The following is an 18,228-nucleotide window of genomic DNA, read 5'->3' as shown; positions in this document are numbered from 1 at the left end:
GGGATCTCTTCTCGCTTGTGCTGACGGTGATGCTGAGGGGTGTGTGATTTTCCCCCTCCCTGCAGAGTATCTGTGGGTTTTCTCCTTTCCCTATACACTGATGCCTGTGTGATTCACCCCCTCCCCCTGCAAATTACACTTTTATATAGTTCAGCCTGTGTGATCTGCCCTCCCTAAAGACTTGGGAGCTTCCCCCCTCTACACTCTGATCTGCCTTGTACAACCACCTCCCCCTCCCTGCTGCCATTTTTAAAACGGAGAGAAGGGATAGGGGAAGTAGAGAGAAACAACAGGACAATCCGCTAGGTGAAGGAGTTACACGGACTCTACAGCTGTAAACTGGTAGGAATTTTTTAATGAAGCCTATTTAGGAAGTTGTTGAAGGATTGTGCTTTTAGGAAGCAAATGAACAATAAAAAAAAAATTCAGTGCAAAGGTGTTAGTCTTATGACAGCAGCACTTTAAGTGTTCCCCTTTAACTATGTGAAATATTATGAGATATGTGTGGTTTCTACAGTGTGACGTGATTTCTGAAAATGTCTTTGGTGCCTAAGCTTGAAGGTTTTAGAGAGCATGACGGTGACATTTGTAAAATAGGAAACTTCTGAATTAAATATGAAAAGGGAGCAAATCTCGCTAGCTTGCCGCAGTCTAGGTGTACTGGTGCCATTTACATTAATCCTACATACAAGAATGAGATTTTAATTTGCTGGGCATGAAGAATTTTATCATTTATCACATGTAAATATGAAATGGTGTTTAAAGGTCATGGACAAACTCAGGTGGGGAGGGTTCTGGAAACCCCTCTCTCAGCAGTTCAGAAGAAAATATTGGGGAAAGGTAACATTTCTATTCCAGCTTCAGGCGTAGAAATGTTGCAAACTACCCAGTTGCAAAAAATTTGACTTTTGGGTCGTTGCTCCCGCTCTCACCACTTTCCAAAAAATCAGGTGGAGCTTAGCTGAAATCTACGCCAGCTCCTGTCTGGCCTAGATTTCATAAGCGTTGCATGGACAGTCGAAGATATTTATTTAGAGGCCGGTGCCTCTTAATAAATATGTCGCACATTACACTAGATTGCTTTTTTATTAAGGCTGGCATAGTTTGAATACATCTCTCCTATTGAGTTAAATGAAAAGAATATTTCTGTGACCACTGAATACTGATATATTATAGAGTACAATGGGAGCTATATAAATCCCTTTGAAGTGATCTTTCTCCACTGGCAGCTGCAGGCAAACATCCATTTTGTCATTTTCCTGGATGGTTTTGTGTAGGGAAACAGGGGATTTGGAGCTCTGTATCAAAAAATAGAGCTACAACCCCTATAAGAATTCTGGACATATTAAAATGAAGTAAAATTAAATTATTGGTACACTCCTAACAAAAACAATAGCACAAATTTCTATACTGTGCAAATATCGGTACGTCCCTTTTGTATTTTTGAACTTTCCATTATTTTAACATTAAGTGTTGACGATTCAAGGTAGACCTGGCCACTTGAGAACAGATAAATAGATACACTCTTTAATCTACAGTCTTTAAAGGATTATTTCTTATCCGTTGGGGTCCAGCTGTCAGGGTGGCCATGATTGTGAGAATAGGGCCTCATGCACACAAACATGTTTTAGCGGCCGCAATTCACCTGCAAACCTGCGGGTAAATTGTCGACTTATTCATTTCTATTGGCCCATGCACACAAACGTGGTTTCCACGGTCCGTGCATTGGCCAGTAGCCCGTACCGCAAAAAGATAGGACATGTCATTATACGGGCCGCATTTGCGGTCCAGGCACATTTAAATCAAGGTGTGCACGGTCCGGACAGCCCGCGGATGACACTCCGAGGCCCTCCGTGTCGCAATCACGAGCCGTGCACACAGCTACGGTCATGTGCATGAGGCCTAAAGGGGAATCGCTAATCACTGTTTTCCCCTGCACAACGGCACTTCTGGCCACCTGCTGCACAGTGAACTGTAGCAAGGCCCCATTCAAGTGAAAGTGGCCATGCTGCAGTACCCTGCACAGCGGGTTATCTGGTGGAACCACTGTGCAGGGAGAACTTTAAATGGGACACAGTGCTAAACCAGTTCTGGGGCCCCTACATTCTAAGGGTTGTGTGTAGTCGGACATCCACTTATCAGAAAGTGATGGTATATCTAGGCAACATTAACATAACACAGTAGCTAAAATATTTTTCATTTGAAAATGTGCATGTTTTCATGCGCTAGTCTTGAATATATTTTCTTCTATGGTGTCTAGTTATCATCAGATGAACACATATTACTGCAAATCATTGGTTTGATGTTTACCTCTTAATAGCCTCATGTTTTAGACATTTTCTATAGGTTGGTCTGTAAGGTTATCGTTCTGGATCGCATCGCCATAACTTAAACGGACAAATCACCTATCAATCTCTGTCTTGATCTGTCTCCTGGTCTGGGCTTATATTGATGGGCTACATACCTGGCATTAGGCATGAACAACTTTCTAAGGACTGCACTCGACAACGACCAAAAAAATCCAACACGGCAGGTCTACTTTTCCACTGATATCTGCCTTCAGTCGGCATCTGTCACATTGATTTATGTTATGGAAAAGCGCTGACAGTCACCAGAAAAATGGTCTAAATATGCCTTTTTGGCAGGCCAATATCTCTAGTATATGGCCAGCTTTAGGGTTAGGCATAACAGCCCAAGATAATTTTTTGTCAAATTTTTTTTTGCATGTTTTTGTAAGACAGCTGGGTGATAATAGCAGCTGTCTTATTTAAAGCAATGTTAATTAATATCTGAATATTGCCAAATACACAAGATATTCCTGTCATTAATTGCAGCCGCCCTGCAATTAATAGGAACAGCTTATAACCCCATTCTGTTTCTCTAATAGAAAAATACAGTATACTAGCCCTTACATTATAGAAGCTAAATGTCTGATGCATTTGTTTAATGACCAAATATGTTTTCTACTATGCTTGTGTCTAGTGCTATGATTATCCTCTAGTATTAATCCAGGGCATAAAAGAAAGGCATTTAGTTGGGCTATAGAATATACATCTACAGTAGTTTGCGCCAAGTACTAAATTCTACAGTATAGTGCAAGTAAATTATATTATATTAATAACAGATATAAAATGCAGGTATATTTGATAAAAAAGAAAATGGTATGAAACCGATGGGGGATTTTAATAAAAGATTCATGAGAAGGTAAACAACAGGTTAGGAAACGAGAAAGTCACCAAAAAAGAAAAAACGACTGAGCATTCAGATAATTCGTCAGCTAATGACATAATGAATTGCTGGCATTCATGGCCTTACTTCCTGAATGGGATATGGATGATTTGACGATAGCCTCTAAAGCAGGTTTCACATTTCGGGGGACCCTCCTCTTCCTGAATAAGTGGCTTTTAACCTTAGTACTGTACTTCATGATGAGAAACTGCTTCCGAAAAACACAAAATTTGGATCATTAGTAATAAAAGGCATGTGATAAAGAAACCTATTAAAATTCATAGGTTGTACAGCAGAAAGTATTTTAAAAAGCATGAAAAAAAAAATACTTATATGGAAATACAAAGTGGTGTATGCTGAACAGAGACTTCTAACAAAATAATTTGATTATCTAGTTACCTAACCAGGGGCGTAACTAGGAAAGACTGGGCCTCAGAGCAAGCTAGGCCCCGTAGCAGCCGCTATAGCTGCTACAGCGGTAGTTACGCCACTGTACCTAACAATTCCACCCTTGCTCACTACTGCTTGACTAGATAACTCTGTAAGCACCACGTCATAGATACATTCAGAGATAGAGAAGAACAATAGACTTCACACGGCTGATTTTCAGGTATATTTTGGAGTGTACACCGCTCGTAAATACTCTTGAAATATGGCTGCATACAGTTTCCCATTGATTTTAATGTGAATTACACTGTAGGTCACATGAGGCGTATTTTTACACTGCTAAATAAGAAAAAGCCCCGTAAAAATACGCTTCAATATTTGCTTGAAAAATGCTTTAAAAAAGATGTAATTATACCCAGAGGTTAACAAAGACAATCCAACTAAAAAATGACGTCCCATTCCCTACCACATCATAAATAAAGCTGAATAGCAGTAGCCAAAAAAAAACAAATAGAGGGCTAATAGGTACGTAGAGTAAATCCTAACTGGTGAGAAGTATGGCAAGACCAAAATACAGTAAAGCCAATGGATGTTTAAAGTAGCAAAACTACATAAATCACCAGGGATGTAGATAAAAAAACGTACCCAAAGACATGGTGGAGGGAGTAGGCGTAGAGAGATGTGGCACAGAAAAACGGCTCGACGCGTGTTTCGCCTAAGACCGGCTTCGTCAGGAGACTGACTATAATAAAATAACGGGGGGTTTAAATAGAAATGCTGGAAGCACAAAATATTTTCACCTGTGGATGATCTGCAAGTCGGCGCTCCGTTCACATGATGGGGGCCACGCATCACCGGAAGCACCATGTGTCTGCGTGGTGATAGAGCGCCTCGTCAAATGACGTAAGACTCACATCACCATAGAGATGCAGACAAACAAAAAGACACTCCGGAATACGGGGCCCACAGCGCATGCGCCAATGAGCGTCTGTGCAGACAATACACAGGAAAAAAGAAAAAGAGCTGATAGAGAATAATATCTGCTATAAGGGCAACGAGTTCCAATAATTTTAAAGGTACAAATAAAGCAACGGAAAGATGACATAATCCCACGACGTGAGATGAATATCGAACAGACCCAATAAAAAAAAATATATATATATATATAAGACATTGATAAATCAATATATGAATATAATAGTAAACCAATACCTACAAAATATAATATACCAAAACACAAAATATACAAAAAATATGTAATGAATATATATGAATAAGATAATAGAAAATATAATTAAATAATATTTAATTAAATAAATAAAAATAATAAATAAATAAATATAAATAAATATAAAAATAAAAAACCATGAATAATAAATAATAATAATAAAAAAAATTAGAAATAAACAATATATATACATCAGTGACCATGATGTAAGACACATGAATTAGTAACATGTAGATATGCCCTGTCAATCATAACAAGCTAAGTGATTAATAATATGTAGAAAAATATATATATAAGTGTAAGTGTGGAGGATTATGAAAAAAAAAAAATATATATATATATATATATATATATATATATATATATAATAAATATATGAAATGAATAAGTGCAAGTGAAAACCAAGCCGTGAAATAAAGAATATTAAATAAATGAAAGAAAAAAAGTGAAAAAATGAAAGTGCAAACACAATATACATGTACTTATGAAAATTTGTCATTATGTGAAAAAATACAATGTGCATGGTGCCATAGGGACAAAGCATACACGAATACTAAAATTTTTTAATAATATATGTAAATATGTATATGTACTATACATATAAGTACAAAAAACAAAATACAAAATTATAAAAACCATAAATAAATATATAAAGTGTAGCAGCACAAACATGCATAGCCAAAATAAATAAATACAATTTCATGATATTGACACTGTATAGTTCAATCATATCCCAAGAAAATTTAGGGGAATAACCGACGATGATCCCCTTTCATGATATATTGGGAATCATGTACATGCCATAAGTAGAATAAAGCAGATATGGACATCATAATGGTATAGCCAGCAAAACTAAAATACAAGAGACAAAAATTAGAACAATTAGACCAACAACCCCCCCCCCCCCCCATAAAAAACTATTACAATTTGCGCAGGTTGTGATTATTAAAGAAAGGGTTTGAAGCTAGTGGCCTCATTCAGGCCAAAAGGTGTGGTGGTATTAAGCAATATGATCCATTTCATTCCTTTTTTCAAAAGGGCTTTACGGATGTCACCACCCCTACACCCCAGACTAACCCTATCGATACCCCAAACCCTTATGCCTCTGGGGTTGCAATAGTGATGCTGACGAAAATGACGCTGAATAGGTTGTAGTTGATCTAACTCTTTAGCATTAATAGCTGTCTGGATCTTGCTAACATATTCAAGCACTCGTGTCTTCAATGGTCTACTAGTCATTCCAATATAGATCAAGTCGCAAGGACATGTAGCGAAGTAAATCACGGCTTCAGTTTTGCACGTGATATTAAAGACAATTTTGTAGTCCCTATCCCTTTTAGAGTTAAAAAAAAGAAATGAACGCAAAATGTATTTGCAAGTGCCACAACTACCACAATTGAATGATCCCCATGGTGGACCACGACTTCCAAATGGATTAGTCTGGGTCTTGGAGATATAATGACTGGATGTCAGGAGATCCCGCAGATTCTTTGATCTCCTCCACGAAATGGAGGGATTCTTAGGCAAACAACTGGATAGTTCTTGATCCGTAAGAAATACATTCCAATGCTTTTGCATAATCTTAGGGATTTCCGCCCATTGGAAGTTAAATGTAGTAATAAACCTAACATTTGGATCAAATATTTGTTTTTGTTTAGGCTTACTCACCAGCAATCCCTCGCGAGATGAGTGCTTGGCTCTCAGATACCCACGTCTAATATCACTCTGGTTATAACCGCGATCACAATACCGTGCTGACATATCAGATACTTGATGTTCGAAATTACTTATATTGGAGCAGAAATGCCAAGCCCTTAGAAATTGGCCAGTTGGTATGGTCTTCTTGACTTTTGGATAGTCGAAGGAGGTGGGATGGAGAAGTGAATTGGTCGAATCTTTTTCCTAAAAATGTCTTGTAGAGACAACATTATCACAATCCTTAGAAATCAAGACATCAACAAACTCGACACATGACCTACTAAACTTCCACGTAAGCCTGATGTTCAGATCATTAGCATTAAGACGGGACAAAAAAGACTCTAAATGCTGCGTGGAGCCCTGCCAAATGAACAGAATATCTTCTATATATCTTGACCATAGGAGTACGGCATCATGTCCAGGAGTGTTTTGGACTATTTCACTCTCCCACAGCCCCAGGAACAAGTTGGCATATGAGGGAGCACAAGTCACCCCCATTGCCGTGCCTTGGAGCTGCAGGAAGAAGCGATCCTTGAATGTAAAAAAATTATGTGTGAGAGAAAACTCCAACAAAGTTGTCACAAAATCAATAAGATCAGAGTCATAATTAGTCAGCCGTAGAAAATATTTAGACGCTCGTACCCCATGGTCATGCCAGATAGACGTATACAGAGACTATCATCATCTAGATGTAAACCATCAAGACGTCGCAGGACATCAGTTGTGTCTTTAATAAATGACGGTAACGTCTCCATACACTTCTGGAGAAAAAAAATCAATGAATCTGCAGATGTTCTCACAGAGACCACCAATGCCTGAGATGATAGGACGGCCTGGGGGATTGGTAGAGTTCTTGTGGACCTTAGGTAACAAATAAAAGGTCGGTACAATCGGAAAGTCCACTACCAATCCCTCTTTGAGTTTAGGGCTAATGATTAGCTCTTCCACAGCTCTTTGTAATAAGATGTCAAGTTCTCTTTTAAAGGACTCCGTAGTGTCACAGGACAGACGGCGATAACAATGTAATATATCCAACTGCCGGAAAGCCTCACCTTCGTACATTTGTGCTGCGGGTACATTTGTGCCCCTTATCTGCGGGTTTAATAACAATCTCTTTAAAGGGAATGTGACGCTAGAAAAAAATTTTTTTTTTAGTTAAACAATTAGTGTATAGGTGATTTAAACATTGTTCTAATTTTTTTAATTTTTTTCACGAGTCAGAAAATATTATAAATTAGATTCTAATTTATAATATTTCCCAGTGCTGGTCACTAGATTGAGCAATTCCCAAAATTGCAGCATTGCATGTGGTAAAGCAACCACATTGCTTTATGCTGCAAAATTGGAAAAAACTCACTCGCTCTAGTGAGCTTTCAGAATCCCCCCCTCTTTTATCCTGGCTAGTGCCGGGAGAAACGAGGGGATTGAACGGTCAAAACTCCTACACTGTGTGTCGCCATTTTTTGAGCTAACACACAGTGTAGTAGGTTTACATACACTAGTACACACACAGTAAAACACTTACATACACAGAAATAACTTACCTGCTCCAGTCGCCGCCGCCGCTCCCTCCGGTCCGTCCGCTCCGTCTGCTACCGCCGCTCCAAGTGCACAAGTCCGGAAGCCGTGACCGGAATTAGTAATCTTACTGTCCGGCCGCGACTTCCGGTCTACAGGAAAATGGCGCCGGATGGCGCACAGTTCAACTTGGACTATGGGACTGTAGCTGCCGTATTCCATGTCTGTATGTGTCGCTAATCGACACATACAGAAATGGAAAAAAAAATGGCAGCCCCCATAGGGAAGAAAAAGTGAAAAAAAAAAAAAAGTAAAACACAAACACACAAATAAATAGAAAAGTTTTTAATAAAACACTAAAATCAAACTGATGTAAAAAAAAAATTTTTCATGACACTGTTCCTTTAAGATCTCTAAGTTGTTTAATGGCATGTCTTTGAGTATAATTGAGATTATGGGACAACCCAGTATCAGAGATTAATTCCAAATCTCTCTTGACTAATTTAAAAAATATGTCCACTCGAGGACACACAGAAAGGGGTAGGAAATGTTGTGAGCGGTGGCACAAATGCAAGGGTAATTTTTAATCACTATCAAGATCTTGTTCATCAAGAAGAGATACAAGAGCATCAAAGGCAAGGTGAGTAAACTAAATTAGCATAATCTCGCCTACTGAAATGTTTTTTGAAAAGGAGTTTGCGGGAAAATAATGCAAGATCTTTGATCGTAGTAAACAGATCAAATGAAATAACTTATTTATATCCCTATGTATCTCCTTAGGCTTAGGTAACTTCTGTTTCAGGAGTTCGTTAACGATATCTTCCGACATCTACTCTATGTCTGTGTTGTTGTTTAGCTCGATGATATTTTGATTTTCTCCCCAGATCCGACGACTCATCGGAGGCATGTCCGTCAGGTTCTACTACGATTGAGGGAGAATCATTTATACGCCAGTCTGGAGAAGTGCGTCTTTGAGAGGAATTCTCTGCCCTTCTTGGGCTACATCATCTCGGATCAAGGCCTCAAGATGGATCCTGAGAAAGTGAAAGCTGTCCTGGAGTGGCCACGTCCTCAAGGCTTGAGGGCCATACAGCGGTTCCTGGGATTCGCCAATTTCTACCGGCAGTTTATTCCTAACTTCTCTTCTCTGACGGCTCCCATCTCGACCCGTACCAAGAAGGGTGTGAAAGCCAAAGTGTGGACTCCAGAGGCAGAGTCAGCATTTATTAGCCTCAAGAAAGCCTTCACTTCAGCCTCGATCCTCCATCATCCTGACGTATGTCGGCAGTTCTCTCTGAAAGTGGACGCTTCCTCTGTTGGTGTAGGTGCACTTCTGTTCCAGAGGAGCTCCAAAGGAAAGGCAGTAGTATGTGGCTACTACTCAAGACTGTATTCTTCTGCTGAACGCAATTACTCCATCGGAGATCGGGAGCTACTGGCCATCAAATTGGCCCTGGAGGAGTGGAGACATCTTCTAGAGGGCGCTGCTCACCCCATCCTGATCTTCACCGACCACAAGAACCTTACCTACCTTCAGTCTGCACAACGACTGAATCCCCGTCAAGCCAGGTGGTCGCTGTTCTTCACCCGTTTCCAGTTTGTGCTCCACTACCGTCCCGCGGACAAGAATGTGAGGGCCGATGCCCTGTCCAGATCGTTTGAGACGGAAGACACGGTGGAGTCCCTTCAGACTATCATAGACCCGTCCTGCATTGTCACTGCTAATCCTCTGCAGGTTAGAGACATCCCTCCTGGGAGGACTTTTGTTCGGTTGGCAGACAGGAGAAGAATTCTCCGCTGGGGACAAAGTTCTAAACTTGCTGGGCACGCTGGTGTCCGTAAAACCCGAGACCTGATTGCTCGTCACTTTTGGTGGCCCACGCTACCTAAAGATGTTCTGGACTTTGTCTCTTCTTGCACGGTGTGTGCCTCTAACAAAGTGTCTCACTCCAAGCCTGCCGGCCTGCTTCAACCTCTGGCTGTACCCAATGCCCCCTGGCAGCACATTGCGATGGACTTTGTCACAGACCTTCCCCCCTCAGCAGGATGCAACACTGTCTGGGTGGTGGTGGACCGGTTCTCTAAGATGGCTCATTTTATCCCGCTGACCGGCCTACCTTCTGCTCCTCGTCTGGCGAGTCTCTTCATTCTACACATCTTTCGCTTGCATGGCTTGCCACTACACATCGTGTCTGACCGGGGTGTTCAGTTTACCTCTAAGTTCTGGAGAACCCTCTGTAAACTCCTGGATGTGAGTTTGGACTTTTCCTCTGCCTATCACCCCCAGTCCAATGGGCAAGTTGAGAGGATCAACCAGATCATGGAAAATTATCTCCGCCACTTCATCTCTTCACAGCACGATAACTGGGTACAGCTTCTACCATGGGCCGAGATTTCATACAACAACCACACAAGTGAGTCCACCACTTCCACTCCGTTTCACATCGTGTACAGTCAACATCCCACAGTCCCTCTTCCTGTGTCGACTTCATCTCAGGTACCCGCTGCTGACTCTGCATATGGGGACTTCCTGCAAATCTGGCAACAGACCCGGTCCTCTATTTTGCTGGCGGTAGATCGCATGAAGCGAAAGGCAGATACTAGGAGAAGAGAGCCGCCTCATTATCTTCCAGGGACTAAAGTCTGGCTGTCGTCTCGGAACATTCGCTTGAGGGTGCCTTCATACAAGTTTGCTCCCAGGTTCCTTGGTCCTTTCGAGATCCTGCAACAAATCAACCCTGTCTCCTATAAGCTGCGGCTGCCTCCTACCATCAGAATCCCTAACTCCTTCCATGTGTCCCTCCTGAAACCAGTGGTCCTGAACCGCTACAGCAAGACTTCTAGTTCCACAGTTGCTCCCAGCGGTCCTTCTGACGTATTCGAGGTAAAAGAGATCCTGGACTGCAAAAGGGTAGGAGGAAGGACTTTCTATTTGGTGGACTGGAGAGGGTTTGGTCCTGAGGAGAGGTCCTGGGAGCCAGAAGAGAACCTCAGCGCTCCTGCTCTTATTAAAAAGTTCCTCTCTCGCTCTGACCCTAAGAAGAGGGGGCATAAGAGGGGGGATACTGTAGCATCCATGGACTTGGGCCGTCGGGTTTACTCATCTCCCGACGCCCACAGCCATGGATCTGTGAGCGCTGGTCCCCATCTCCTTCCTAGGAGACGCCAGCGCTCACTTCCGCTCCGTTCGGCTGTGTCCCGTAGGAGAGGGTCATCATCATCAACTGCCACGATTTCCTGGTCTATAAGAAGGCCCCTGGCCTTCTAATCCTTGCCTGAGCGTTGTTAGTTTTTCCAGTCTGTCTTGCAAATGGTCCCTTAGTGTTTCCCGTTCCTGTAGTGACCCGTGCCTTGTTCCCCATTCCTGTTTCCCGTGATGTTCCTTAGTATCAAGTCGTGCCACGTCCTGTATCATCTGCCATGTCCGGAGGAATCTGCCATGTCCTGTGTCATCTGCCACGTCCGGAGGAATCCGCCACGTTCTGTGTCATCTGCCACATCCGGAGGAATCCGCCACGTCCTGTGTCATCTGCCACGTCCGGAGGAATCCGCCACGTTCTGTGTCATCTGCCACATCTGGAGGAATCCGCCACGTCTGGCGCAACTTGCTGCTCCTGTGTCATCCGCCATGTTTGGTGCTATCTGCTGCACCCATCTCCATTTGTGCCAGAGCTGCGGCCACCGTCTGGACTATCCAGGTACCCTTGTGCGGGACATTGTATTTCTGGGGTGTCCTGTTGTTTGGCCAGCTGGGGTGTCCTGTTGTTTGGCCAGCTGCCTCTCCGCTACGGCGGTACGGCCTAGTGGGTCCACTACCCGCTTCGTGACAGGCATGCTGTTTTTTGAAAGTACTGAAAAGCGTAGTCTGCTATGCTATTCTGTATTTAAAAAAAAGGTATACGTGATGTAAAGTTATTCTTATCATTGATCTCAATGGGCGACGTATACAAACGTAATGCTATATGTATCCGTTTACATACAGTAAATCTATCCGTTTACATACAGTAAATCTGCGAAATCTTAACAATGGCAGAGATTCCACCATGGAGCGTGGATGGTGACTGTTGAAGTGAAGTAAATTGTTCCTATCTGTCTTCTTCGTGACTACATTAGTATTTAAAATGTATCCATGGAGTTATACACGTGTATCTAGAAATTGCAATTTTAAGAAAGCCAATTTCCCCAGGATGAGGGCTGCAATTCAGGATATGGACTGGGAAGAACTAATGTCAAATAATGGAACAAATGATAAATGGGAGATTTTCAAATCTACTTTGAGTTATTATAGTGCAAAATTTATTCCTATAGGTAACAAGTATAAACGACTCAAATTAAACCCCACATGGCTTACACCTTCTGTGAAAGGGAAAACAACCAATATGTACACCAGCAGGAATCGTGTGAACTCCAAAAATTATTATATATATATCTTTATATGTCTGTAAAGGTCAAAGTAACACACATAACTATGGGAGAACACACATATAACCCAATATGACCTGGTACTCTGACCATAGCATTACTACGAAACCTATAGAGGAAAGAGGTCAAGTACACACAAGATATTGCAATAGAAAAAATTCTTTATTAACAAATACAAGAGACAGGACAATTTTTAAAAAATGAGTCATACAATGTAAATTGGCGTCAGCCCATGTTGTATATATATTAATGGTAACACAATGTCACAAATGAGTAACAAGACCCGGGGTCAGTACTGTTGTATATCAAACAGTCCTAAAATGCATATGGCTATATGTAACATGTCATGAATGGGTGGTGCAGATAGTGCAGATCCTCAGATTGAAACCACTGTTTACCTGTTGTATAAAGATTATAAATATATGTGGCCAGTATACATGAATGAAAACATTCATGTATAAGGTATACAGTTTACAATTGTTGAGGAATGTAAGTCATAAGTGTGATTGGTAGCACTAAAACAGATACAGGTGAAAGTTAAAGATCTAAGTCACAATACCAGCAGATAGCCAGATGCATAGGAAGAGAGTAGTGTTACGTACCCGGATTCATATAGCAAACATGGGGGAGACGCCAGTCCCGACGCGCGTTTCGGCTGATGCCTTCGTCCGGGGATGGCGTCTTCCCGGCGGGACCCTCCCTTAAATAAGGGCATAATTAGACCGTAATTGGTGGCAGTGGGAAATGACAGAGGTATTCGGCGACAGGCCGGGGGTAGCAAGATGGCTACTCCCCACTTCCGGTACCGAGTCATCCAAGCGGAAGTGCGCGGACGCTGTCTGACAGCGCCGCCCACGTCCAACCAGGATCAGAGACTCGGCCGAGAGTGAGTGAGCCACTCCCCCACCCCCCGCCAGCGCACACCTCTTCTCCCAGATAGTATTCAGAGCGGAGATGCAAATTTGGAGACACTATTTGACATTGACGATGAAGATATATAAGTATATTGGGGAAACTTAAAAATTATAAAACATTATTAATAGGGAATGCAAATGCGATCTATGTGCAAGTGAATTGACAAGAAAAGAGGAAGAAATAAGACAAAAAAGAGGAAGAAAAAGAAACGAACAATAAAGGAAAATTGTAAGAAAACAACCAAAATATGTATGTGATGTGACATTAAAAACGGTCCATAATGGATAAGGATGATACTAAATGTAAATAATTATATGAAGGAAGAGGACCGAATAAAAGTGAATAAATTAATAAATAAATAAATAAAAATGTGAAAATGGTGTAGAATAATGAAAACGTGTTATATAAATATATATACATCCAATGTGCAGTGTATTGTGCCTATGTACAAAGAAAATATGAATAAATAAAGTGAAACAATGAATTAAAAACGGTGTAAGTGGTGAATAAGTGAATCTAATGGTGAAAAAATATAAAAGACATGTTAAATAATATGTGAACAAATCTTGGAAATATGGGGAAGTGTTACAGGTGTGTGCATACAAAACATATATACATACAACATATCATAAAGTTATAATAATAAATAGATATAATAATATAATGTAAACACAAATTTTGTATAAATACAAGTGCATGTTCGCCAATACACATGTATATAAACATAATAGATAAATAAATACAAATAAATATAAATATATATATACACATACACACACAAAACATACAACCATGGTACAAAAATATATATATATTAAATATCATGAAAAACATACTGTATGTACATATGAATTCATAGGGAAATGTCCGCAGATACAGGTATATCACTAAATAATAATAAATCTATACATGCACGAAGACTATATATACAAAGACTATATAAAAATATATATTTTTTCCTCCCCCCCGTTGTACATATACAATAAATCACCCCACACATAAATAACATAGAAATAGTCAGGCCCATATGTATTAAAAGCTTCATCTCCAAGGATCCATAACTTCCAGTGTCCCCAATATACGTCTCCGACAGATATCTGTATTTCTAAATGCCTTCAAAACATGAGAAAAAATCCCAAAGGAGGGTAGTTAACAAAGTTGTTAACTACCCTCCTTTGGGATTTTTTCTCATGTTTTGAAGGCATTTAGAAATACAGATATCTGTCGGAGATGTATATTGGGGACACTGGAAGTTATGGATCCTTGGAGATGAAGCTTTTAATACATATGGGCCTGACTATTTCTATGTTATTTATGTGTGGGGTGATTTATTGTATATGTACAACGGGGGGGAGGAAAAAATATATATTTTTATATAGTCTTTGTATATATAGTCTTCGTGCATGTATAGATTTATTATTATTTAGTGATATACCTGTATCTGCGGACATTTCCCTATGAATTCATATGTACATACAGTATGTTTTTCATGATATTTAATATATATATATTTTTGTACCATGGTTGTATGTTTTGTGTGTGTATGTGTATATATATATTTATATTTATTTGTATTTATTTATCTATTATGTTTATATACATGTGTATTGGCGAACATGCACTTGTATTTATACAAAATTTGTGTTTACATTATATTATTATATCTATTTATTATTATAACTTTATGATATGTTGTATGTATATATGTTTTGTATGCACACACCTGTAACACTTCCCCATATTTCCAAGATTTGTTCACATATTATTTAACATGTCTTTTATATTTTTTCACCATTAGATTCACTTATTCACCACTTACACCGTTTTTAATTCATTGTTTCACTTTATTTATTCATATTTTCTTTGTACATAGGCACAATACACTGCACATTGGATGTATATATATTTATATAACACGTTTTCATTATTCTACACCATTTTCACATTTTTATTTATTTATTTATTAATTTATTCACTTTTATTCGGTCCTCTTCCTTCATATAATTATTTACATTTAGTATCATCCTTATCCATTATGGACCGTTTTTAATGTCACATCACATACATATTTTGGTTGTTTTCTTACAATTTTCCTTTATTGTTCGTTTCTTTTTCTTCCTCTTTTTTGTCTTATTTCTTCCTCTTTTCTTGTCAATTCACTTGCACATAGATCGCATTTGCATTCCCTATTAATAATGTTTTATAATTTTTAAGTTTCCCCAATATACTTATATATCTTCATCGTCAATGTCAAATAGTGTCTCCAAATTTGCATCTCCGCTCTGAATACTATCTGGGAGAAGAGGTGTGCGCTGGCGGGGGGTGGGGGAGTGGCTCACTCACTCTCGGCCGAGTCTCTGATCCTGGTTGGACGTGGGCGGCGCTGTCAGACAGCGTCCGCGCACTTCCGCTTGGATGACTCGGTACCGGAAGTGGGGAGTAGCCATCTTGCTACCCCCGGCCTGTCGCCGAATACCTCTGTCATTTCCCACTGCCACCAATTACGGTCTAATTATGCCCTTATTTAAGGGAGGGTCCCGCCGGGAAGACGCCATCCCCGGACGAAGGCATCAGCCGAAACGCACGTCGGGACTGGCGTCTCCCCCATGTTTGCTATATGAATCCGGGTACGTAACACTACTCTCTTCCTATGCATCTGGCTATCTGCTGGTATTGTGACTTAGATTTTTAACTTTCACCTGTATCTGTTTTAGTGCTACCAATCACACTTATGACTTACATTCCTCAACAATTGTAAACTGTATACCTTATACATGAATGTTTTCATTCATGTATACTGGCCACATATATTTATAATCTTTATACAACAGGTAAACAGTGGTTTCAATCTGAGGATCTGCACTATCTGCACCACCCATTCATGACATGTTACATATAGCCATATGCATTTTAGGACTGTTTGATATACAACAGTACTGACCCCGGGTCTTGTTACTCATTTGTGACATTGTGTTACCATTAATATATATACAACATGGGCTGACACCAATTTACATTGTATGACTCATTTTTTAAAAATTGTCCTGTCTCTTGTATTTGTTAATAAAGAATTTTTTCTATTGCAATATCTTGTGTGTACTTGACCTCTTTCCTCTATAGGTTTCGTCTTCTGTGAAAGGGGCAATACACGACAAAAAAAGGGCATTTAAAAAATACAAATCTGAGGGTACAGCTGTAGCCTTTGTAAAATATAAAGAGCTTAATAAAATCTGTAAAAATGTAATAAAATTAGCAAAAATACAAAATGAAAGGCAGGTGGCCAAGGATAGTAAAACAAATCCCCAAAAATTCTTCAAGTATATAAATGCTAAAAAGCCAAGGTCTGAACATGTAGGACCCCTAGATAATGGTAATGGGGAGTTGATCACAGGGGATCAAGAGAAGGCAGAGTTACTAAATGGGTTCTTTAGCTCTGTATATACAACAGAAGAAAGAGCAGCTGATGTAGCTGGTGCCAGTGCTGTTAATATATCAGTTGATATACTGAATTGGATGAATGTAGATATGGTCCAAGCTAAATTAAATAAAATAAATGTGCACAAGGCCCCGGGACCAGATGGGTTACACCCTAGAATTCTTAAAGAGCTTAGTTCAGTTATTTCTGTCCCCCTTTCCATAATATTCAGAGAATCTCTAGTGACTGGTATAGTGCCAAGGGACTGGCGCAGCGCAAATGTGGTGCCTATTTTCAAAAAGGGCTCTAGGTCTTCCCCGGGTAATTATAGACCAGTAAGCTTAACATCCATCGTGGGGAAAATGTTTGAGGGGCTATTGAGGGACTATATACAGGATTATGTGACAATAAATAGCATTATAAGTGACAGCCAGCACGGTTTTACTAAGGACAGAAGTTGTCAAACTAACCTAATCTGTTTTTATGAAGAGGTGAGCAGAAGTCTAGACAGAGGGGCCGCTGTGGATTTAGTGTTTTTGGACTTTGCAAAGGCATTTGACACTGTCCCCCATAGACGCCTAATGGGTAAATTAAGGACTATAGGTTTAGAAAATATAGTTTGTAATTGGATTGAGAATTGGCTCAAGGACCGTATCCAGAGAGTTGTGGTCAATGATTCCTACTCTGAATGGTCCCCGGTAATAAGTGGTGTACCCCAGGGTTCAGTGCTGGGACCACTATTATTCAACTTATTTATTAATGATATAGAAGATGGGATTAATAGCACTATTTCTATTTTTGCAGATGACACCAAGCTATGTAATATAGTTCAGTCTATGGAAGATGTTCATGAATTGCAGGCAGATTTAAACAAACTAAGTGTTTGGGCGTCCACTTGGCAGATGAAGTTTAATGTAGATAAATGTAAAGTTATGCATCTTGGTACCAACAACCTGCATGCATCATATGTCCTAGGGGGAGCTACACTGGCGGATTCACTTGTTGAGAAGGATCTGGGTGTTCTTGTAAATCATAAACTCAATAACAGCATGCAGTGTCAATCAGCTGCTTCAAAGGCCAGCAGGATATTGTCGTGTATTAAAAGAGGCATGGACTCACGGGACAGGGATGTAATATTGCCACTTTACAAAGCATTAGTGAGGCCTCATCTAGAATATGCAGTTCAGTTTTGGGCTCCAGTTCATAGAAAGGATGCCCTGGAGTTGGAAAAAATACAAAGAAGAGCAACTAAGCTAATTAGGGGCATGGAGAATTTAAGTTATGAGGAAAGATTGAAAGAATTAAACCTATTTAGCCTTGAAAAAAGACGACTAAGGGGGGACATGATTAACTTATATAAATATATTAATGGCACATACAAAAAATATGGTGAAATCCTGTTCCTTGTAAAACCCCC

At 40.0% G+C, this 18,228-nt stretch overlaps 1 protein-coding gene and 1 long non-coding RNA gene across 2 annotated transcripts in view; one reads left to right on the top strand and one right to left on the bottom strand.

Annotated features, from left to right (window-relative positions):
* Positions 1-18,228, top strand: part of NPFFR1 (neuropeptide FF receptor 1) — a 200,443-nt gene that overhangs the window by 166,202 nt on the left and 16,013 nt on the right. The gene's annotated exons all lie outside the window — the stretch shown is intronic.
* LOC142663180 (uncharacterized) overlaps positions 3,181-18,228 on the bottom strand; it is an 85,190-nt gene continuing 70,142 nt past the window's right edge. Inside the window, exon 3 of the long non-coding RNA XR_012851055.1 lies at positions 3,181-3,436. This is a non-coding gene — a long non-coding RNA (uncharacterized LOC142663180). The remainder of the gene's footprint in view (positions 3,437-18,228) is intronic.

The sequence above is a fragment of the Rhinoderma darwinii genome, chromosome 11 (assembly GCF_050947455.1).
Source record: "Rhinoderma darwinii isolate aRhiDar2 chromosome 11, aRhiDar2.hap1, whole genome shotgun sequence".
In the NCBI taxonomy this organism is placed as follows: Eukaryota; Metazoa; Chordata; class Amphibia; order Anura; family Rhinodermatidae; genus Rhinoderma; species Rhinoderma darwinii.
The sequence above is the reverse complement of the archived record's forward strand: the minus strand, read 5'-3'. Positions and strand labels throughout refer to the sequence as shown.